Source organism: Humulus lupulus, chromosome 2 (assembly GCF_963169125.1).
Source record: "Humulus lupulus chromosome 2, drHumLupu1.1, whole genome shotgun sequence".
NCBI classification, from domain to species: domain Eukaryota; kingdom Viridiplantae; phylum Streptophyta; class Magnoliopsida; order Rosales; family Cannabaceae; genus Humulus; species Humulus lupulus.
The window spans coordinates 57,834,387-57,860,153 of NC_084794.1; the positions used below are offsets into that span (position 1 = coordinate 57,834,387).

General features: G+C 38.8%; 1 pseudogene; it reads right to left on the reverse strand.

Moving 5' to 3' along the window:
• Positions 1-25,767, reverse strand: part of LOC133814292 (protein Ycf2-like) — a 52,055-nt pseudogene that overhangs the window by 15,788 nt on the left and 10,500 nt on the right.

Sequence of the window (25,767 nt, forward strand, 5' to 3'; positions counted from 1 at the left end):
CTCATCTCCATCTTCTTCCCTAACATTCCTTTATGAAAATATGCATGTGGAACCTTGGGGCTCGGTTTGAGTGTATAGAACACAAGGAGGAAGTTTTAAAGGTTAAGGGAACCTCATCTCCAAGCTAGAACAATCAAAGGTAGATTTTTGGTTGGTTTTTGAGTTGTTTTTTATTATTGATGTTAGATCTTGTTGTACAGGTAGTTTTGTTGGTTTCTGAAGTTTATTTTATGCTTGAGGGTTAGATTGGCTGATTTTTTTATTTTCATGCATGCATGTGGCTAGGGGTTTGCTAGTTGTGTTTAGTTTTTATAAAATGTGTAGAAATGCATGTTGCTAAATTTTCGTGGTCTGAATTCCAACAGATCATATCGTACCCTACTACCTCTTTTTATGGAAATAATTTATATGGTTGCATAGTTCTAGATGAGCAATTGAGTTCAAAAAATTGAAGAAAAAGTATTTTCAAACCTAAGTTGTGAAATTTTTGGCACCTTGATGCAATCTAGAAAATTTCTGGGCAGCATGCACTGCCCAGATTGTTTTGAATATTGAACACATTTTACTGAGCCAAAAGCCATGAAAATTGGTAAACTGTTAGTTTAAATCTGTATAAGAATCACATAAAACTTTTAGAGAAATTGTAAAATGGTTAAAGATTAATGGTTTTTCAAACTTTACCCTAATAATCTGAAAATGAAATTTCTGGGCAACAAACACTGCAAAGATTGTCATAATTTTTTTACTGGGTTCCCCTATCCCAAAATTTTTGAAATTTTGAGAGAAACTAAATTAGATATGGTTAAAGACCCTGCTAAAAGTTTAGAAAAAACCAGGCTACAGTGTAAGAGAAATAAGTTTTTAAAGAACCCTAAAAATCTGAGAAAATCTCCTAGGCAGCTGGCACTGCTTAGATTTCTTTAAATGGTTTAATTGGTTTTGCATCCCAAAAATTTTTAAACTTTATGAGAAATTTTTTAAGATAGGTATTAAGTCCTTGGTAAAATTTTAGATTAAAATATGTCATGGTTTAAGAGTAGTAATTTTTCTAAGTTACCTAAAAACGAGGAAAAATAGTAATTTCGAACCTTAACAAAAAATGAGTTTTGGGAGGTTAATTCTCCTAACCTAATTTGAATTTTTGACGTGAGATTTTTCCTAGTTCTCGTCATTAGGGCGCATAATATGTGAACAGAATTTTAAAGGGTTGTGGTTAGAGAACCTAACATTGATTATGAGCTTAAAAGCGGAATTTTTATTACATTAAAATGAATAGTGAAAAAGTTAGGTTCGGAATTGGAAATGAAGTTGTTTTCAAAAAATAGCTAAAGTTTTGGATATCTAACAAATCCCAAATTAGTTTATGGTTATTGAGAATTCATTTTTACCATTTTCTAAATATGGGATCCAATTTTCCTTTCTTTTCAAAAAATGACGTAATAGAGATCCTAGGTTATGCATTAAAGATGGTAAAAATGGGAGTTAGGTTTAATAAAATCGTAAATCGAAAAGTATTATCGTTAATGGATAATAAATTATTATAGGTTGAAACGCGATATTTTTGGGTAAAGAATGGAAAACGATAAACTTTGTACTTGAGTAGAAAGAGGGTGGTTTTCTAAGATTAAGAGTTGTTTAAAATTCCTTTTATAAGTAACCAAAATACGCGTAATATAATTGAGAGTCTTCTAGAGATAGAATATTAAAATGCACAGGACGGAGAACATGTTGCGGTAAGGATGATTTTTCTCAGGAAAACGTAAATTGATTTAAAGCGGAATATGGTGTTATACACTGTAAAGTGTATAAGAGAATGTCAATATAGAGTCTCTAAGAGAACTTTATTGAATGTAGCTATCATAGAATATTAGCTATACGAGTATGCCATATTTTAATCTGAGTACACTGTATTAATTACAGTAATCGCAAAAAGGGAAAATGAATAGCGGAGTTAAAGATCCAGCTAGGAGCAAAGGACTCCAAGAAAGTTAGCCTTTCTCTTTCTTGGCTACAACATGAATATACTAGTGTGTGCTTGTAGTAGTATATTACACTAGTTTTCATTTGGGTCATTAAGACTAGGGTACACTTAATTCCTACCTTTGTAAGCTGTATATATTATGTGGCTTAATAGTAAGTGGGTTCGGGTTGGAGCTAGACCCTTATTATAATACTGTCCGGTTGGAGCCATGACATGGTGAAATTATAGCCCGAATTGGAGCTAGGACATGGTGAAATTATAGTTCATGATGGAGCCAGGATATGGTGAAATTATAGTCCGAGTTGGAGCCAGGACATGATGAAATTACAATCCAGGTTAGAGCCAGGACATGGTAAGATAAAGTCTGGGTTTGAGCCAGGGCATGGTGATATTATAATCCAGGTTGGAGCCAAGACACTAAGAGTGAATCCAAGTTGGAGCTAGAATCATTTGTGTTTGTTTGAATTGATTCAAATTGTATAATTATATATCTTTAATGTTCTGGGATTTTCTGAGTGCCGGTTGATATAATATGTATGAACATTGGTTTTTGGACGTAACCAATGTGCATGATTTATGTATGGATATTATTAAGAATTGTATGATAGGGTTGGAATTTATTCCAATACCCTAATGATCGTTAGGGATATCTACCTTAGGGCAACCCATTACTGGGTTTAGTATATTTGTGTGCAAGGCTATATTTACTAAGCTTTTTCGCTTACCTAGTTGTTTCATGTAGTAGGTAAGTGCAAAAGAAAAGTGGAGCAGTGAGCGTCATAGTCTGCTTGTGGATATGTACATGTGGCCCGACTTGGGGAGGTTTTGATGGAACACAATTTTGCAAAGAAACGTTGGGAGCTTGTTATTTCTTTTATGACATTTGTTTTGTTTTAACTCTATAATAGAGTAGTTGTAATTTCGTTTACTAAAACTAAAAGTGTGCACACACAATCTTTTAAAAGTATTTTATATATGAATTAAGAGTAAAAATGTTTTAAATCTCCGCATGTTTTGATCTTGTATGTTTTGAGGGTACACGCATGGTGCAATCCTAGGATTGCCCCATGCGTGTAGCTCCCATAATTAGTGGGATTTGATTTTTGAATTTTTATTTAATTAAATAAATTAAATTCAAATAACTAAGATATCATCTTTTTAAGGAAAAGAAGTTGACAACCAAAATTCATATTTGAATTCATTGTTATCATATTATTATTTATTAAATAAATATAATAATTCAAAACTATTTTGTCTTACCATATTTATTTACTCCCACTAAATAAGATAATTGATTTCACAAAAATGATCCCCTTTATATATTTTGAAATTTAGTGTATAAATTAATAATATAATTAATTTCACTTAATTATGTGAAATTACAATAATTAATTCTTAATTAATTATTCGACCTCAATTATCATATAATTGTATATTTGTCCCGAATAACAAATTTTCTCTCAAATAGCCTTTTTTTTCCATCCTTGTATCAACTCTTCCCCTGAATATTGTTGATAGAGCCGCCTTGGGGCCTATGGACCTATAATTCAAAGCTCCAATAAATTTATATTATTGATCAAATCTCTTTAATCCAATAATCATAATTTATTAATCTCATGATTATTCCACTAAAAATATGAGATTGCACTCTTGCAATTATAGACATATTTACCGAGTACTATATTGTAACCATAAAGTGTCTATTGATATAATAATTACATACAAATTAATCCTCTATTAATGTTTCATAATTAAGCAAGAATAAAATTACTGTTTTACCCTTTTAATTATTTATTGTTTCCTAAAGTACCATTGACTTTACTAGTGAAGGGTAATTCATACCATGTTTATGAATTTGACGTCAATAACCTTTCAGTTCCAAAAGTGCACCCAATAGGGAACCATTATTCAATCTATAAGAAAGTATAGATTCTATATCTGTTTACTATGTTCCCAACCATATATATCATGGAATCCCCAAACAATAGTTTTTAGCCTGATCATTTTGACAAACGCTAACGCATGAATCAAATGATCTAATGACATATATAGTAGTTCATAGCAACCTCAAGATTAAGATTAACTTGTATATGATCATAGATTGATGTGTTTAATTAATATTATGAAACGGTATTTAATTAAGTATTAATTAACACATCTGGTCTAGTTCTATATATTCTCAATACATAAAGTACCTCCACTAAAGTTTCCTACTACACTAGTGACCTGGATGTAGGTCACATGTATTCATAATACTAGTGAATCGTACTAGCATTATTTCATCTAAAGATTCGGTAACTTTATTTTACTGCGAACTGTTTTAAATTTGTTATCTCAATCACGATCCTCCCATACCAATATGAGATTGAGACCACATAAACGATCTTGAGAATTTTATGATATTTATATAATATTATAGGACATAAAATATATACATAACAATTAAATCCATTTATGTATTTCAATTAAAAAAAATTGTCCAATACAAATGCTTTCAGGGCACTATTGCCAACAATCTCCCACTTTCCCTAAAGCACATAAGGCATCTCTCTCATTCCCATTTTTCTTACATGACCTTGAAAAGATTTAACAGAACAAGTCTTTGTAAACGGGTACTATATATATCTTTTTTCTTAAGCAAAAAAAAGTATAAACTATAACATAATTTCTTCTTAATAACTTCTACCGGATTTGGGGCATTTACAAGATCATAAATGTATCTTAATACATAAAACCACATCTTGTGTCCATTCAGCAAATGACGAGCCCATGTGTTAGTGCAGAATATTGGACACCCCTGGTAACCTTTTGTGTGTAACCGTGACAGATTACTATATGCTGAGAAATCATTAACAGGCCACAACAACACAACTTTTAAGTTAAAGACTTCTTTCTTAAAACCCTCATGCATAATTTCAATCAATATATTAATCTTAAAAAAATTTGGGCTGAGTTTTCTCTGTTTCCATTGCATATCCCAAATTATTACTACCTATAAATTCAATTCAAACAAACAAAACAATCAACATGCATAATTTCGTCCATAAACCACCGCAACACACAGAATTCGCATATGCTAATTCACTGAGACACACATGTTCTCAACCTTCTGTTATCTCTGCAACACACAATTTTATCTCAAAACCTACTTCTCTAAGGATGAATATCTAATATATTCAAACTCCTCTAACAATAGTTTGTATAATCTCAAAAAGAAAAATAAAACATTAAGTAGTAATTAATACTCACATTCGAAACTATTCTTCAACAATTTCAACACATACACTTCAAAATCAAACAAGTATTTCCTACAGTAAAAGTTTAAACAATTATTAATAAATATAGTAATTGGTATAATTAGAGTATTCAAAATTATTTATTAAATTAAAATAAGTAAACTCAAATTTTAACTAGTAACTTTCTAATAAATTAGTTAAACCACTAAAATTAAAGTTATTAAACCATAATTATAAAATTAGTAATAAATTAATAATAAATTTGGATTCCTGAAATAATTAACAAAAATTAACTTAAAAAAATTAATAATGTAAATAATATAAAACATATGTAAAAAATAATATTATAATATAAAAATTATGTTAAAAACAATATATTGTAAATAATAAACATAATTAATATTAACATTATGAAAAAACAAATACATTAGGTCTTAATATCCCAAAATCTGAAATATTAAAAAATGAAAAAACAAAGTCAAGTTTACGAGATCAATACCTGTTTTGAAGCATGAAAATGTCTTATAATCCTCCACAAACATTCAAAAACGTTCAAAAATTGTAAAAAAAAAAAACCCCCCATTAAACACACTCAAAATTTCATCATTTTTTCCCTAAAACTTCAAAATAAATCATTTTTATGAATATATACATGATTTAAAGCATTAATATGAAGAAAAAAAACACTTAAAAAGGGTGAAGATGGTGATTACCGTGGCTGGGGATGATGGATTTTTCGTTCTCGTAAGCGACTTAAATGAGGGAAATGAGTAGAGTGAACGATCAGGGTCGAGTATATGGGGAAGAAGACTTTTCTCCGTGATTATTTTGAAAAAATTGCAGAGAAAAGCTACTTTTCTTCACGAATTTTTTTAAAAAATCCACTGAGAAAAGTTTTTGAAAAAACCGCAGAGAAAAGTAGTGAAGCTTTTCTCTCCGGTTTTTTAAAAATAACCGTGGAGAAAAGTCTCTGCCTCCTCATTCAAATTTTTTCTCAGCACTTTTTATCTAAGTTTGAAAAAAAACACAAAGAAATTTTATATTTGTAGTAGTGTGGGCCCAACTGGCATGTTTTATCAAGGCCCCACTGACTTTATCTTTTAAGTGGTATTTTTCTAAGAATGTACGAGTACGTGTCGCATACATAAAGTAATAGAATATGATGCTTTATAAAAATTGTGCCACATGGATACTTGACGAGTAGTTAACGCTGAGTACTAATGGTTGCATCAAAATTATAGATTTAGGTATTATTACTGCCAAAAACAAGATTTGTGTATTAGATTTAGGTATTATTGCCGCCAGTATCCCTTAAAAAAATTATGCAAAAATGTTTTCTATAGTTTTAAAAGAAATAAATAATATCATAATTTTATTCAAAAAAATCTTTAAACCAAGAATCTGTTAGATACACACTTTTTACATACAAAAATATGATGAATTCTAATTTTAATGTAAATTATTTGATGTTGTTTATTAGTTTTAAATTTAGTTGTTCATAATAATTTAAATTTTGGTATTTTTTATGTTATGATTTATATATTATATATGGTAATTTTAATTTTAAAATTAAATATTTTTTATCTAATTTTTTTTTAGAAAAAATATTCAATATAATAAAATATTAAGAAATTCTAAATTAAAAGTATGAATTTAAAAAGTTTATTTGATCAAATTTTGATTATTTAATAAAAAAATTAAAGTAAACTAAATTTATTTATAAATATATATTAGTCAATTAATTGCTAGAACAATTAAAATAAGTAATTTCTTATTCAAAAGCTTAATGACAAAATAAAAATATGTATATTTATGTATTATCTTAGTATTACATATATGTTTTGATAAACAAAATAAATAATTAATAAAAGAAAGAATAAAAATAAATTTAAACACAAATATTTTTTTGATGTAGTTTTTAAAGCATAATTGATATAGAGTAATTTAAATGCTTTAATTCTAAATTTGTATAATGTGATGACTAATTATTATGACTTATTTATTATTATTTTTATTTTTAATTTATTTATCTTATTTAGATAATTTTATTATTTTTTAAATTTATTTACCTTATTTAGATGACATTAAAAATAACGGTATTAGAAAACAATAAAAAAAAAGTGTTAAATTTAATTCAAACCAACAATTAATTTAAACTTAAATTTACAAAATTTCTTCCCATTCTTCAAACTCTGATTTGTATTGTTCATAGAGAAATCTCTGATCAACGATAGAACAAGATCCATTTTGCATCATATCTAAGGTATTCCTTGGTTTAGGCCGAATAAGCAATGCCACTCGATCATTATCAAACTGGCTACAACTTTTTTCTGTCTGTAAGGATCCCTCCAAAGTTCCTTCTACTTCTAATAGGCCATGAACTAGATCAGAATCATTCTCAGCGAGTCCATAAGAAGTGATCCCATTTCTTTTCATCATGTTCAGGTAGAGACCAAAGATCTTGAGCGACCGATCAGGCAGAACAACTCAAAAGATAAAGAAGTATCATTAATTTCTTCATGCTCATTCCAAGTTCTAAGTACCATTTGTACAACTAAGAATCCCCTTCGTTACATGATTTCTTCTTCATATAGATAGATATAGGTGTTGATGTCGCTTTTCGTCAACTTAAAACGTAGAGCAACTAAACAATAGGAACTATAGCGCAGATGGATAATACAGAAGAAAAAAAACAAGAATTTTACGTGGTTCAGCAGTTAGCTCTGCCTAGTCCACGAGTCAATTTTATTAAGACTTTAGAAATTTCAGGAAATTCTTCAGGGATGAATTCTCCAGAAATTCTCTCAAGATATCAAAAATCCTATTTATAGAGGGTTCTCAGAGTTTGTTCCCACATATTTCGGAAAGATACTCCTATTTATTAATGGAAATAATGACATTAAATTCTGTAACTCCTATATACAAGGAAACGTCCCCTGAAGACCAGGGGGCGTATAACAGACTAGTTAATATCTCCTTAATGTAGGGAAGTTACAACAATAAATATCTTTTGAATGCATGGACTGCGTCTCATTAGATGACCCACTAAGTTGTTTGAGGTCGGCAATCAGCATCATAGCGGTCAAAGTCTATTGATAAGCTATGAGCTAGGTACCTTTCCCCAAGACCAGCTCAGAGTGGGTGGATACCACCGAGGCTGTCACACTCCGAGGTTATGCTCGTGCCAGGCTCGGACTACTTGATCCGCAAACACCCGACATCGGGCATATTCTGATGCTAACTCTTTCGAGCTCAGAAAGAACATCGAGGTTAAAAAGTATTCGAGGTTGCCATCTTGACTCTAGGGTTCGACATCTGGGTCATGCAAATGCGGTTCTGATATTTCGAGCTCGCAATTGATGAGTCCAGCTTTCGAGATCACAATCTCGGGTCTCGAAATCTGGGTGTAACATTTTGCCCCCTCAAAAGTATTAGTTCGAATCCTATGAGAAGAAAACTTTTGAACTACTTCATTTGGGAACCGTTCCGTCACACACTCGAGTATGGACACGCGTTCGTTGGGTATTTCTTACTCAAGGTACTCGAGTACCTTGAAACTCTGCCCTTGATCGTTTGCCTGCCACCTTTACGGTACCATCGTGTCATTTATTCCTGGCCGTCGGATCTGATACGGAATCTGGCCAATGGCCCAGATTTATCCTGCCTTTTGTATTCTCACGGGTTTATAAATTGGACTCCAGTCGTCTTCCTCTTTTACTCCCATGTTCATTTCAGAGAGAAAAAAGGAAGAAAGAAAAACCAGAACCCTCCTTACCCATTTCTTGCATGTTCTCGAAGCCGAGTAGACAAAGTAACATTGCACTCTTCGACTCAGTGAGGTCGCACTTGCAACCGCTCGTTTGCTCATCCATTTCTCTGTTTCATCTGATTGCATTGTGTAAGTTTTCAGTTTATGGCTTTTTTACGTTATACACGTATGTTTTTTTTTTTGTATGCTTTTGCCTCTGTTACACCGTGAGTGCTAGGATTTATACTAGTTTAGTGCACTAGGATTAGGGTGCTTCGACCAATAGTCATTAGGATCAAACCCATTTTCTGCGAAAGAAGGTCCAAAAATGGTTCCTTTTCTGGGTTTTCAAATTTTAGGAACCATATCCTTCCCACCAAGATATTCGGTACAAAATCAAGGTTTTTTAAGGAATGCACGATTCCCAAAAATATCACCTTTTAGACAATCGCCACATTTTTTCCCTAATATTTCAGGACTTTTCATAACTGATCCACCTTCCTTCCTTTCAGTGGATTACATGCTCTAAGACTGGTCTCACCTTTTGGATCGAGCTTGCCTAGCAGTCTCGATCATTCGAGCTTAGGTACTATTTATTTCTTTGTTTCTTGCTCGCTTGGCCCTCACCCTTTTACTTTCTTGTTAGATGCCGCAAAATTCGGGAAACTGGTTGGGGTCAAAGCTCGCAATTCCTTACTCGCCAATAACTTCGAGCCTGGAATCCCCTTTCACTCGGAACCAACGCTTAATTCGGGAATACGAACTGAGACATGAGCAAGAGGACACTCGAGACCACTTCCAACGTCAGATTGACGAAGTCAAAGAAGGACAAAGGAAAAGGCTTAGGGTCACCCTTCATCCAGATCTGGACAACAAGCCTAGACCGATCCCTCTCGATCCTACGCTCAAAGTGACAATCTCTTTCAAACCCGGTGAGCTTCAGTTTTCACTAATGGGAGAACCTTCTACCTCGCAGCCGAGGAGAGAATTTTTCGAGGCCGAGCATTACTGAAGCTCGGTCACGTCACTAGGCCAGATAACCGATATTCTGGCCTTTCATGGCATAGGACTATCAGGTTTGCTGAGGTGTCGAGCCCCGACCTCGCATGAGTGGAGCTACAGCGCTCCAGGAGATGGAAATCCTGACAGCAAGCTGAGATATGCAGCTTGGAGGCAGGAGCATAAGAAAGTAGGGGTGATACTGCCCTTGAAGTCTTTTTTCAAGGACTTCACAGACTTCGTTGGGTTGGCCCCCTTCCAGCTCAACACCAATTCTTACAGGGTCCTGTCTGCCCTGAGGTCGTTGTACCACGAGCTGAAATAGAAGGGGCCTTCGCCAGAAGAGATTTTATATCTCTTTTTCTTGAAAAGAAATCCCTCCCGAGCTCAGGGAGGAGACGGCTTCTACTACCTCTCGAGCTATCTGAAGTAGAAGAAGATGTTCGAGGATCTTCCCAATCATCCTCCTGACTTCAAGAAGGCCTTCTTCTGGACAGATGGCCTAGCCCCATCTCGATTTTATTCATTCAGACGAATTCGTAAGTATCTCAACCTCCTTCGTTTTTGTGTTCGAACTTTGTTCTTAGGCTCGTACATAATTGAAATGTGTTTTGATTTTCCAGCTAACTACCATCGCCCTACTCCTACCAAGGAGATGAAGGAGCATAGAGAGGCTCTGCTCCAACTTCCCTATGGCAGGAGATCCCTTTCCTATCTCCTGCATGAAGACAAGCTCCGGGTGTGTAGGCTCTTAGAGAAAGATCGGTCTACATCAGACTAGTCTAATAAAAAATATGAGCGGTGGGAGCTCATGCCTCTACCAACCGGCAATCTCCCCCCAAGGAGAGATGCGAGGCCTCCATCTCCAGCTCGCCATAGGAGTCCAAAATCAGGGAATAAGGCCAACGATGAGGCCTCAAGCTTGGGCTCGGATGAACAAGGTACAGTCATCCTTAGCTCGAATATGTGGTCCCCCTCACTACTAAAGTATAAACCCAATAGATTAATATTGTGTGAGGACGATAGGAACCATTTTTATGTATAGTCTCGGGTAGATGAGTGGGTACATAGGTTCGATAGCTGGCTCGGGAAATATGACACCATGTATAGCCTGAACGAGGTATGGAATTAAATAGCCGTCCAATATGGGACCAATGACTATATAGACCTTTCGAGGTTGAAATCCACCTATACGGAAGGTACTCCGCCTCTTCTGAAGATGGGGGAATTTCGTGGTCGGCGAGCACAAGCTCGGGGGAGAGTTCCAGTTAGGTTTCTCTCCACTTGTCTTTTTATCCCATGTGTGTTTGCATTATACCGAGTTACTTTATTTTTTAATAACTCATATTATGGTGTAACTGTGTAGGCGAGATGGACTCCAACCTTGATAACATCTTGGAGAGTGGCGAGGCCAAAAGAAGGAAACGCCCGAGAGGCTCACGGAAGTCTGAGCGTCCTGCCAAGGTCCTTAAGAGGACTGAAAAGACACCTCCTCCACCAGCTCCGGCTACTACAAGCTCGACAGTGGAGCCGACTCTTCAAGTCGGAGCATCCACTACGGTCGAGCTCCAACCTCCCATCATGGTTCACTCAACACTCGGCCCACCTCCGAAAAAACCCTCGGCTTCCACAACACGCAAGTTGTCAGTTTCTACTCACGTCGATGAGTATGTAGTTGACAATGCTGCTGGACCCCATGGGGCTACGCTGGGCTCAGACATTCTGTCCTGAGTGGGCCAGAGCTTTAGTGGCTTTGACGCTCCTCATTGGCAGTTTTTTAACAACGCCCAAGACTACAATACACTTTACGAGAAGAGTGTCGAGCTTACTACCGCAGTAACCTATCTTTTCTTGCTATCAGCTGTGTTTACAGTCGGTCCATATGCTAATGTTTATTTCTTTGTATGCCAGGCTCTTGCTGTCTCTGCTCAGCTCAATTATAAGCTGAACAACGAGATCCACTCGAGCACGTCCTATGCTTAGGAGGTGAAGGATCTTCAGCTTAAACTGAACGACGAGCTCAAGGCAACAAAAGCCAAGGTGGAGACAGGAGCTGAGGAGCTGAGGGCCAAGTCTTTCAAGCTTGAAAAGCTGAATGCTAGGCTCGTAGAGCTTGAACAGAAGAATGCTCGGGTCAAGGAGACCAACGCCAAGCTTGAAGAAGAGAAGGCTGCCACTTTCGAGATCATGGAAGGCGAAAAGAGTCGTCTTCTCGAGGAGTTTAAGGAGAAGAAGTATCGGGCAGTCGACATGGCCATGTATAGAATCTGGGGGCCAACAATGTCGACCTCGACACCAGCTTCTTAGGCCCTCTTGAAGCGAAGCTCGTGGCCCAATGGCAAGCTCGGCTGGATGATGAGGAGACTGCCCAAGATGAGGCAGTGAAAGCCAAAGGGAAAGCTGATGCTGAGAAGGCCAAGGAGAATGCTCCTTCTTAATTCTTTTGTAAAAGTCCTTTTATTTTGTTTTTTTTATGCCCATGGGGCCGAGACAATTTTATGGCTCGTGAAGGAGCTAGTATTACTTTTTTGAACTTACTTTAATATATTTGCTTTACATTTCTTGAGCCGAAATATTTTGCGCAATTTAAATCAAAGTGTCATATAAGCTTGTTTATTCATACAAACATAATTTTGATTTAAGCTCGAGGTTCAATGCATTCATGCACAGTTTGCTCAAATTATCCACTTCCGATCTCGTTATTTGTCAAGGTAGGATATTACTTTTACCATGCACCCAAAAGTACTTTTATGGTGTGTAATGCATATGGTTTAGTTGTATCTTACTTTTTAGTTACTTTTTCTCGTCCTCAGTTAGCTCTCCAAGGTTATGAGGTCGAAACTATTGTTTTGCAAGATACTCCAGCCTCGATCTCGACTTAGCACGAACTGGGTTATGTTCCAACTTACTGCCGATTAGTTTTTAGCTGGTTTTGTTCCAAACCTATTAAGGTCGTGTTAGGTTTGTAATCCATACACTTATATTTTTAATCTAGTTTGCATATTTGGTTACATCCAAACATTTTTATCTTTTTGGCAGTTTGGTTATATCCAAACACTTGTATGTTTTTGACAGTTTTGTTATATCCAAACAGTTATAGGCGTTTCGTATATGCTATTTTATTTTTTCAAGTTGATGGTATATGTACCACTGATGCCCCCTTAATATCCTATGAGTGTGACCATAGGTTATTAAATTAACAGAGATTGCAAAAAATACAGCATATTAAACGAAATCGAACTTTATTTGAAAAAATCCAAAACTAGAAAAACAGTACAGATAAACAAGCATGGTTATAGGCGACATCCTTTCTATAATATTGATAGTAAGGTCGTAGGTGTTCGCCATTCCATGTTCGTGGTACTAGACTTCCATCCAATCTTGCTAACTTGTACACGCTGGGACGGATGACTGACTCTATCTGATAGAGTCCTCCCAATTTGACCCGAGCACGCCAGCTGCTGGATCCCGTGTTGCCAAGAATACACGCCTTAGCACCAAGTCTCCCACGCTGAATTTTTGATCCCGAACTCTTTTGTTGAAGTACTGGGTAGCTCGCTGTTGGTATGCAGCATTTTTTAATTGAGCTTCGTTCCTTCTTTCTTCGATCAGGTCAAGAGTTTCTTCGAGCTGAGAGTGGTTCGAGGTTTGATCATAAGCAAGGGCTCGAATTGTGGGAATTTCGACCTCGATTACCAACATAGCCTCGCAACCGTACGCTAGAGAGAATGGGGTATGTCCTGTTGATGTACGGGCCATGGTCCTATATCCCCATAGGACTTGGGGCAATTCTTCGGGCCATCTTCCTTTAGCTTCTTCCAACTTTTTCTTCAGTGAAATTTTTAGAGTCTTGTTCACAGCTTCGACCTGGCCATTCGCCTGGGGATGGGCCACTGACGAGAAGCTCTTTATTATTCCATTGTTTTTGCAAAAGTTGGTAAACAGATCGTTGTCGAACTGGGTTCCGTTATCGGACACAATCTACCTCGGCATCCCATATCGGCATATGATGTTTTTCACCACAAAGTCAAGGACTTTTTTGGAGGTTATTGTTGCCAAAGGTTCAGCTTCTGTCCACTTTGTGAAGTAATCTACGGTGACTACCACATATTTTACCCCGCCCTTGCCTGTCGGAAGAGAGCCTATGAGGTCGATTCCCCATACCGCAAATGGCCATGGGGAGGTCATCATAGTTAGTTCGGACGATGGAGCTCGAGGAATTGTGGCGAATCGTTGGAACTTATCACACCTTTATATGTAGTCGAACGAGTCTGATTTGATGGTAGGCCAGAAGTATCCCTGGCGTATGATTTTCTTGGACAGGCTATGCCCCCCAGTATGGTCTCCACAGAACCCTTCATGAATTTCTTCCATGATTTTCTTAGCTTCGGGTGGAGTCACACACCGGAGTAGTGGCATGGAATATCCTCTTCTATACTGCCTTCCATCTACAATGGTATGACGAGGGATTTGATACATCAACTTTTGAGCCTTGGCCCATTCTTCCGGGAGAATTCCAGTCTCGAGATATTCAATTATCGGAGTCATCCAGGTAGGCTCGGAATTGATCATACATACGTCCTCCATTTCTGGCTCGTTAATACTGGGTGTCGAGAGAAGTTCAATTGGTACGAGATTCAGTTTGTCATTCTCCGTAGAGGTAGCAAGATTTGGTTAACCACTAGTTGGGAGTTTCTATAGCAATGTATTACTTTAGCTTTGAGCTCCTTGGCTATGCGAAGTCCCGCCAGTAAAGCCTCATACTCGGCCTCGTTATTTGACGCGTCGAAGTCAAATCTTAAGGTAGAGTGAAATCGGCTTCCTGCAGGGGTGATCAAAATTACTCCTGCCCCCGATCCATTTTCATTAGATGACCCGTCAACGTAAAGTTTCCACAGCTCGTGGGCCAGGGTTATAACTTCATCGTTGGCCATGCCAGTACACTCCACTATAAAGTCTTCCAAGGCTTGCCCCCTTATGGTCATCCTTGGATTGTAAGTGATCTCGAATAGTCCAAGTTCGATGGCCCATTTAAGAAGTCGACCTAAAGCTTCTGGCTTGGACAAGACTTGTCTTAGTGGTTGATCAATTAGTACACGGATGGGGTGCGCTTGAAAATAGGGTCGAAGCTTTCGAGACGAGTGAATTAGGCTAAGAGCTAGCTTCTCAATCAAGGGATATCTTGATTCTGCCCCCAGTAATCTTTTACTGGCGTAATACACGTGCCTTTGCACTTTTTCCTCCTCCCGTACGAGTACTGCGCTTATGGCGTGCTTGGTCGTAGCAAGGTACAAGTACAGAACGTCTCCCGTAATGGGTTTTGACAAGATAGGAGGTTCTGCGAGGTGTTTCTTGAGTTCCTAAAAAGCCAACTTGCATTCCTCTGTCCATTCAAATTTCTTGCCTCCCCTAAACAGGTTGAAAAACGGAAGACAACGGTCTATAGATTTTGATATAAACCTACATAGTGCCGCCATCCTGCCAGTCAAACTCTGGACATCTTTGTGTTTTCCAGGTGAAGGCATATCGATCAGGGCTTGAATCTTGTCTAGATCAGCTTCTATTCCTCCAGCATTTACAATGAAACCCAGGAATTTTCCTGAAGATACTCTGAAAGAGCACTTCTGAGGGTTAAGCTTCATGTTATATTTCCGGAGCACGTCAAAGCATTCTACGAGGTCATCAACATGGTTATTGTTAAGTTGCGATTTGACTAACATATCGTCAACATAAAATTCCATGTTATTCCCTATTTTCTCGGAGAACATCATGTTCACGAGCCGCTGGTAAGTGGCTCCAGCATTTTTGAGTCTGAATGGCATGACGTTATAATAGTATAACCCTTTATCTGTTATGAAGCTCGTATGCTCCTGGTCAAGGGCATGCATGGCAATCTGGTTATATCCAGAATAGGCATCCATGAATGACATTAGTCCATGCCCTGCCATGGCATCCACAAGCTGGTCGATCCGCGGTAAAGGAAAACAGTCCTTAGGACAAGCCTTATTGAGGTCCGAGTAATCAATACAGGTTTGCCACGTCCCATTAGGCTTCGGGACCAGGACCGGATTGGCTACCCAATCGGGGTAAAAATCATCCCTGATGAATCGGTTTGCTTTTAACCTGTCGACTTCCTCTTTAAGGGCCTTTTTTATATCATCATCCAGTTGTCTCTGCTTTTGTTGCTTTGGGGGGAAGCTTTTATCGATATTTAGTGTGTGTCTTACTACATTTGGACTTATTCCTATCATGTCCTAATGTGACCACGCGAAGACATCCTGGTTCTTCTTCAAAAAGCAAATTAATTGCTATTTGGTTTCTTCATGGAGGTTTTTCCCGACCTTTACCGTTTTTGGGGGGTCTGATTCTTTGAGCCTGATTTCTTCGAGTTCCTCCAATGGTTCAAGATCAGCTCTTTCCTCCACTCTTGGATCGATTTCTTCATCTATCTCCAAGATTGTCCCGTCCTTAGTCTGAATAATGACGAGCGCTTGTGCGCTCGCCTGCTTCTTTCCCCTTATTGAAATGCTATAGCATTCCCTCTCGGCTAACTGGTCTCCCTTCAATGTCTCGATGACACTAGAAGTCGTGAACTTGATGGCCAAATGCCTTACAGACGAGACTGCCCCCAGCCCTACCAGGGCAGGTCTCCCGAGCAGCACGTTGTAGGTCGATGGCAGGTCCACTACTACAAACTCCATCATCTTGGTTGCTGAGACTGGATAGGCTCCCAAGGTTACATGGAGTTCAATGGACCCCATACAGGCAATCCTCTCTCCTGAAAAACCGTACAATGTTGTTGCACAAGATTTTAGGTCTCAAAGCGCGAGTCCCATCTTTTCAAAGGTGGCTTTATAGAGAATATTCACTGAGCTCCCATTATCAATGAGAACTCGGTGAACTCTCTTATTCTCGAGCTGGAGAGTGATGACCAGTGGGTCATTATGAGGAAACTGAACATGGGACACATCATCCTCAGTAAAGGTTATTGGCTAAGACTCAATCTTTTGGTATTTTGGAGCTTTAGGTTCGGGTTCGTAAGGAGACTCGTCCCCAGTTTTTAGCTCATTCACGTATCGCTTTCAGGCATTCTTGCCCGATCCTGCGAGATGAGGCCTGCCCGAGATGGTTATCACATCTTCTCCATCAATCGGAGGGGGCCTATCTTCTTCTCTAGCTCGGGAATTATTGTTTTGAGCAGGCGGCGACACAGATGCCTTCTAGCTAGTAGAAGCCTAATGATTATTCTGGTTCCTAACATAATGTCTGAAGTATCCTCTCGAGATCAGTCCTTCGATCGCATCCTTGAACTGCCTGCATTCATCAATAGTGTGCCCAGTATCTCTGTGAAGTCGACAGTACTTGCTGGAGTCTCTCTTGGACTTCTGATTTCTCATAGGGTCTGGACGCCTGAAAGGGACCTAGTTTTCATTAGTCAGGTATATATTCTCCCGAGACTCATTGAGCTCGGTGTACACTTTGTACACGGAGAAATACCTTTCCCCTTTCTTCTTCTTTCCCCCTTCCGCCTCGGGGTTACTTCCTTCATTCTTCTTCCTTTTGGAAGGGTTTCTACAGGGGTTTTCGAGGCTGATTGGTCTGCCGAGGCCGAGGCAGAGTTTACGTTTATTGTTGTAGTTATGGGCTGAGAGGTCATATTCAGCGTTGACCTCGCCTCTTCTACATTGACAAACCTCTGAGCTCGTCAATTAAACTCGGTTAAGGACCTCACAGGCTTTCTCTACATATCATCCCAGAGGGGACTTCCTGGCATTACCCCAACTTGGATGGCCATTAGATGACCGCTGTCGTCTACATCTCGAGCTCGAGCGACCTCCAGATTAAACCTTGTAAGGTAGCTCTTCAACGTCTCACTTGGCTGTTGCCGAATGTTGGTCAGGGTTGATGCCTTGGGTCTTACCCCGATCATGGCTCTAAACTGCTTCTTAAAATCTTTTGATAGCTTATCCCAAGAAGTGATTGAATGTCTCTTATATTTTTTGAACCAGTTTTTTGCTGGTCCTATAAGCGATGCTGGAAATAACATGCATCTGAGCTCGTAACCCACATTACTTGCTCTCATTATGGTGTTAAATGTACTCAAATGACTATACAGGTTGGATTTTCCTTCAAAAGGTTGAACATGAGGAATCTGAAACCCTTGAAGAAATGTAGTGTTGGAAATATGGGGAGCAAATGGTTCGAGCTCCTCATCAAAATCCTCGTCCCGACTTCGACCTCGTTCATTTTGCAAAAGTCTAAATGCCCTTTCCAGTTGACCATTTCTATCCTGAACTGGGTCTACTGGGGCTCTTGCCTGAAATTGGCTATCATTAATGACAATTCCAGGCTCGCGTCTTCGCAGTGAATCTTTGCGCCCGTTTAGGCGATCTCTCAGGTCTAGATTCGAGGGATTATCACTACCCTGATTCTGATTCAGGTGGTCCCGCAGGTCGGGGTGGTCCCTTTGGTTTCTAGTATTTCTATGTCTTCGATCATACATGCTGACTGATCTGGTGTCCCCTGAGTCATCACTAGCGAGGCTTGTCGCATGATCATTCCGAGATGGATTTCTGTCATGCTGCCTCGTCTCTGCAGTGCGAGACCGAGACATTTGGCTTCTCATAGGCTGGGCGCCCCTCCATTCCCTGGTAGCCTCTTTATTCCCCTGTTTCTGTCCTGCCCGCCTTTCCTCATTACCTTGAGTTGGTTGAGCATTCCTTCGAGGTGGTGAGGGATATCTTATAGGTGACGGAGGGAATCGTATGGGTGACGATGGCTGCCACCCATTTTGAGGTCTAGATGGTCCCTAGTTCGCCCGTACTGACTCGGTAACATTCTGCGTGTTACCAGGAATCTGAGTTCGAGCCTCTGCAGGGGCTCGGTTATTCCAAGTTTCTGCTGGTAACTCTACAATTGAGTTGACCAGAGCCCTTGCCCGAGTGTTTCTTCGGGGCCTTGAGGGAGTAGGTTGTTCTGCCAATGGCAGAGGTTGCTCCGTTCTTCTTGTGGCAGCATTTTTCTGAGGTCGCCCACGAGGCCTGCGGAGAGGAACATGAACGTCCAGCGGAGGTGGGTCTTGGTTCTCCTGCGGAGGTTGAGGCTGAGCTGCCTGCGCCTCCGTAGCTAACCTTGCCAACTCCTTGTTCTGCTTCTTGGCCTCAGCCAATTGTTTTTTTAACTGTTGGTTTTCAAGTTCCACAATGGGGACGTACCATTCGGGATTATAGTACATGTCCTCATCGTCCCTGGGAGCCAGAGGTGCTAGAGGTCCTTGAGAATCAGAGGATTCACTTCTCTCTTCAGGTTCAGGATTCGTCATCAATTGCTTCCCAGGGTGTCATGGATAATTTTCTTCAGGAATATTTTGATCATTCGCAACCAATGAAACTATGGCGCAGAGGTGCTAATCGGGGATTGTATTGCTTAAGGCTCTCAATGAAAGCACCAAACTATTGACACCGCTTTTCGTCAACTTAAAACGTAGAGCAATTTAACAATAGGAACTGTGGCGCAGATGGATAATACAGAAAAACAACGAGAATTTTACGTGGTTCAGCAGTTAACTCTGCCTAGTCCACAAGTCAATTTTATTAAGACTTTGGAAATTTCAAGAAATTCTTCAGGAATGAATTCTCCATAAATTCTCTCAAGATATCAAAAATTCGTTGTTTACAAATGTTCATGACCTCTCTATTTATAGAGGGTTCTCAGAGTTCGTTCCCACATATTTCGAGAAGATACTCCTATTTATTAATGGAAATAATGACATTAAATTATGTAACTCCTATATACAAGGAAACGTCCCCTGAAGACCAGGGGCGTATAACAGACTAGTTAATATCCCTTTAATGTAGGGAAGTTACAACAATAAATATCTTTTGAATGCATGGACTGCGTCTCATCAGATGACCCACTAAGTTGTTTGAGGTCGGCAATCAGCATCATACCGGTCAAAGTCTGTAGATAAGCTATGAGCTAGGTACCTTTCCCCAAGACCAGCTCAGAGTGGGTAAATACCACCGAGGCTGTCACACTCCGAGGTTATACTCGTGCCAAGCTCGGACTATTGATCCGCAAACACCCGACATCGGGCATATTCCGATGCTAGCTCTTTCAAGCTCAGAAAGAACATTGAGGTTAAAAAGTCTTCGAGGGTGCCATCTTGACTCTATGGTTCGACATCTGGGTCATGCACATGCGGTTCTAATATTTTGAGCTCGCAATTGACAAGTTCAGCTTTCGATATCACAATCTCGGGTCTCGAAATATGGGTGTAACAATATGATCTAGGGAGCAATTACTTAGAAGTACATTTTGTGCAACAGGCCTTTTCTATCTGATAGAAAAGGATCCCATGATCCTGAACCGATCTTACCTGGGATTGCAAATCCCAAGTTTGTCTATGAATAGCAGATCTAATTATATTAGTGTCTATAATTGATTTCTTCTATGTAATACTAATTGATAGGGCCTCATTGGTAAGTGCTACAAGATCTCATACATTGGAACCCATGGTTATGGACCCGAATCCCTTAGTATGGAACATCTTTCACAATCCCTGCAGAGATAGTTCACTAATAGACCGAGGGATAAGAAGCCTTTGTTGTTCTGGAATAAGAAGCCTTCGTATCTTAATGCATGCATTTAATTTATTCGGAGCTATTTGAGCGGGATCCACTTTTTGGGGAATATGAGTCGAAGTAATAACAAGAATATTTCTAGTGGAACATCTTTCACAATCCCTGGAGAGATAGTTCACTAATAGATCGAGGGATAAGTAATTCGACTAATTCACATCCAGATCATGAATGTTTGGAATCCATATTACGCAAGGAGACATTGCTTTTGCTAATTCGAAATGAAGGGTGATATAAAACTGGTCTATTTCTGGCATCATATCCATAGTAAGCACATTCATCCTAGTTAGAAGCTCCAGCTTCGTATCAAAGTCACAGTCGATATCGTCATCAATATCATCACTATCATCATTAAGAAAACCCTTAGGCTTGTTATCCAGGAACTTGTTCAGAAATACTGTAATGAAAGGAACATAGGAGTTTGTCTCTAGGTATTTGACCAAGTAGGATCGTCCAGTTCCTATAGAACCTATCACTAAAATACCCCTAGAGAGGGATAGGGCTAAGCGGAGAAAAAAAGGTTTTCCATGAGATGGGAAATGTAAACTATTAGTCCCACAGGAGATTTGTGAATAAATGATTGGCTGATAATAAGAAAGGAATATCCGTCTTTCTGCTAAACAAGATGTGACGCCCTGGATAACCAAGACCATTACACTGTGTGTTTGAAATAATGCAAGACTTGCTAATCAAGTCATTTGATTAAAAATGTGAATCTAACGATACAAACAGGTTAGGTTTAAAAGATTTTCGTTATAAACGAATAATTTTCATTAAAATATATGTTTGGCACATGGGATCCCAAATCAAGGTTTAAATAACGGAATTACAGAATCTCCCAACACTTATAAATAACCAAGCCACTCTAATGGAAAAATACACGTTTTAGGTTCCCGTCGCTGTACCATCCCTCGAACGTGGCGGCCGAGCAGCTGACAATGTACACCTCGCCCCCAGAGCTCTCCAACCCATGGACAACTCATCCTACCCTTGCCTTTACCTGCACCATGTAACACCCGTGAGCCAAGACCCAACAAGAAAACATAAAAATTTAAACCAGAATCAATATTAATAACCAAATATCTCACAAGACACAACCATGTACTCAACATTCACCTGTTCAACGATAACAATCAACAAACTAACATTCTGTCATTCAAACAACCGGCATATCATATTCATCAGAATAGTAATTAGGGCCGACAACTTAGGTCGCACCCTCTGTTTATCCCACTGACTCCGGCTCGCTTAAACCGATCTCAGTGCATAATAAGCTGTCCTTAGCTACCAGTGGCCCAGTCACGCCCTGTGCGCAAGTGTAAACCCCAACGCTCTTAGGCCACTCGTTTACTATCTATATGGTGTGATACCATCCATTTACAATTCACATGGCATAATACCATCCTCTTAAAGAGCATACAAGACAGGGAACCCTTAGTCCCAATACAAATCCACAACCGGGTGCAGCTTTCATACCTTTAATTTCCAAACGCTATGATTACAAGAAATGCCCCTTGAATGGGATCCGTTTCCCGAGCCCTAGCTTTTACCTAGTCACAACCAAGATAAGGAATTCCATTAATATTCGAATAAAGGTTTCCGGGTAAAGTTCTAGCTTCCGAGACATCAAATTCCACTAAACACGGTGGTGGAATCGATCCCGAGCATCCTAAGTTAGGTTCCCGCGCTTAAAACCTCCATTTAGCCAAAAATGTCCTTTAGGATCATGGCCCGCCCCCAAAAACAAAGGCTAGGCCTCTCTGATCATAGACACACACCGCGGCGCTTCCCTTTGGCAGAGCCTTCTTGGCTCTTCTTTGCTTCGCAGGGCCGCAACACTCTAGAATAGAGCTGCATCCCAGCCCCTCATGCCCAGAAAATCCACCATTTTTAGCATCCCAACCTTGCTCAAAATCACCCCAAACCATCCTAATTCCAGAATCCTTTGATCACAAAACTTCTAACATGATTCTAGTAACATAATCCAGCAAAATCCTAGCTTAGAAACTCATTAAAATCCCATTTTAATTTCTGAAACTCAATAGCTCAAGAACACAAGAAAACTAGTCATAAATGCTCATAATTCAAACACTAAATCAAGAATTGGAGCATACCTTCTCTATTGAACCAATTCTCTAAAGGATTCTTGAGCTAACTTCCAAGTTTCTGCTTCAATTCAACCCTTCAATATCAAAATCCATAAACACCTTAAAACCCAGCAAAAACACAAAATTCTGATGATCAAGAGTATGATTCAGTTCTTACCTTTGTTTCTAGCTTGTCTCCCTTAGTTTCCACTGACTTAAGCCTCCAATTCCTCGCCTCAAACTCTGAATTCCCAGCCAAATCCCCTTAGTTTACAATGTTTCCTTGGGAGAGAAGAAGAGAGAGGAGAAGAGGAAATGGAGAGGGTCGGTTCCTTGAGTTTCTACTGTTTCCTATTTTACTTAGTCTAACCTTAGTTAATTAAGTCAATCCCAAGGTTCGGGGTACCGGAAACGTCCCCGAGGGAAAAATGGTAAAATTCCCCCAAGGTTCCCGCCTAAGCTTCCTAATCTCAAATATATCCCCAATGATTTATTTCCATAACCCGATAACCCAAATAATCATCTAATACCCGAAATGCCCCTTGACTTGCCCCAAGTCAAGTACCGGGTCCCGTTGTGACTTTCCCGCTACTTGCTCCCTAGGATCGCCTCGTGCCGAAAGCTGCCAACACATATATCCACATAATAATGTGGTCTTAACAGTTTATCACAAAATCACATTTATGCCCTAACGGACCAAATTACAATTATGCCCCCACAACCAAACAGGGCCCGCATACTTATCCAATACTCATAAACATGCATTTCACATAATCATGCATATCACACCATTAATTCACATAACTTCCAATTATGCCCTCCTGGCACACTAATCAAGGCCCTTAAGCCTTATTAGTAATTTTGGATCGTTACAACTATCTCCTCCTTATAATAATTTCGTCCTTGAAATTTACTCAAACACATCAAATAGTAAACCTCATATCTTTGACTATAATTCCCAAGGTCTAACACCTTTACTCTTAATCTTTGATAACACCCAAACGTGAACAACAATCTTGTTCCACAAGATCTTGTCCAATGGCTATATTTTCATTAATCTTCGCTTGCACCACAAACCCGCTGAAACTCCAGGGTCGGTTTAGCTCACAATGACCACATCATTGTCTTATTATCGATGCCAGAAATAATTATGAGTCTTCACCCCTGTCCTAACCCTTGGTACAACCTCAGAGTTCCTGTCAAATCGGGAGTCAGAACTCCCCTTTCTTTCCTTGTATAACATATTTTTCCTAGTCTACACTTACTTGGAAAGATACAAATCTCTCATTCTGGAACTTTGTATTCCAAAATTAACAATTTACAAGTTCCTATGTCCTTCCAGATAGGCAGGCACTCCTGTCTTAAGAATTCCAACAACCACTTAGTTTTCCCCCTGAACTAATGCTGAACCACAGTATCTGCTATCTTCCACTTCTTTACTTTGCATAGTACTCCTTGCTTTTCATCTTACCAAGTAATAAGCCATGTCACCCTTACTATACTTCAGCATTCATTACTGTGACTATCTCTTCAAGGATTACACTTTCCTTAATGTCTCAAGTAATCACATACTTAACGTTTAATTCCTGAAGATAACTATTAAGCCTTCGGACTGCTATTCCATCTGCAATCAATCAGTAATTTTAGATCCTCACTCTATTCTCTTCGTTCTATATTTCCTTTCCAAAACTTGGAAAACTATAGGATCTCAACTTAGCATTACCAATGCCCTATCCCATTACTAGATCATACCAACCAAATTACACTAACTCATTAAGATGAGTTCAAGTTTTCCTTGTCCAATCACCTTACTTAAAATCTAATGTGGTCCATCTCTATGATCCACCACCATATCGCTTTACCTTACAATATTGAAGCTTATTAAATTCTATTACCTGCTTAAGCCTCCCGATACAACATTCTCTAGGAGGTGGAATGTTATCCATTCAGAATTCTCATCTCCACGCCGAATTCCCATCGGATCATTTATCTGATCCTTGTACCTTAACTCGTATTACATTCATAGGGTTCTTTCCCGTCAGCACAAAACCAACACTCTCAATCCCATTATCCAATGGAATATATACTTGTTCATCACTACTCACTATGCCATACCAATCTCAAGTGTTACCTTGTTATTCCACTCCATTGAAATCTGTGGCGTTCTATTTAACTACACACTTCCCAAGTAAGAGATTCGCCTCCAATTAAATTTTCCCTTCGTACAGTCGAGGATATCTAAAAACAATCATCCATCCATTACATTTCACCAAACCTTGGTCTCAAGGTTATCTTTCTTACAAATGACCAAATGCTTATTACCTTATGTTACACATACACTACCTACCTATCATTTCAGGTATATCGACCATGTTCCCATTTTACCTCCCACGAGGCTTGATCCATCCTCTCGTTAGTCTGAGTCTCGGCGTGCCCCAACTGTGGTGCACCCCTCACAGTTCTTATCTTTATCAAAAGTTAGGTCCTTTATGCTAGCCTTCTATATTCAATCATAACATACATATTCTCACATCACCAATATCTAATCAATTTTTACTTTGTCTTCTGAACCTCTAATCTGACACTATCCATTCAGTCTAAATTCATGTTTTACTATCCCTCCAATCTCTGGTGTAGCTGCCTGCGAAGACACTTATGTAGTAGATGACACGTTTTCCAATCTTGTTGTGCTCCCTATCCTTTAGACTTTCTTCAATAGCTTCTTTGTGGCTTCAGATCAAATTTCTTCATACCTGTCCCCTCTTCTTGTAGCTTCTTTTCATGTAGCACTATTCTGAATACACCTGGTAGAACCAAACTGACACTTCATGGAACCTTTCCTGTGACCCTGCTTCCTTAGTACTAACATCATCAGCATAGTAGTCGTTCGCTTTCCACTTATGACTGGGAGTAGTCCAACATACTACTCATAAACCTGAAAGAAACTTGTCCATACCATGCTTATATTTTCTACTTGAAGAACTTACCTGTGTTACTGAAGCTTGAGTCAACTACGAATCTTTATTACCAATACATCACACCTTACTCGGTATAAGTAGTAATTCTTGAAATGTCT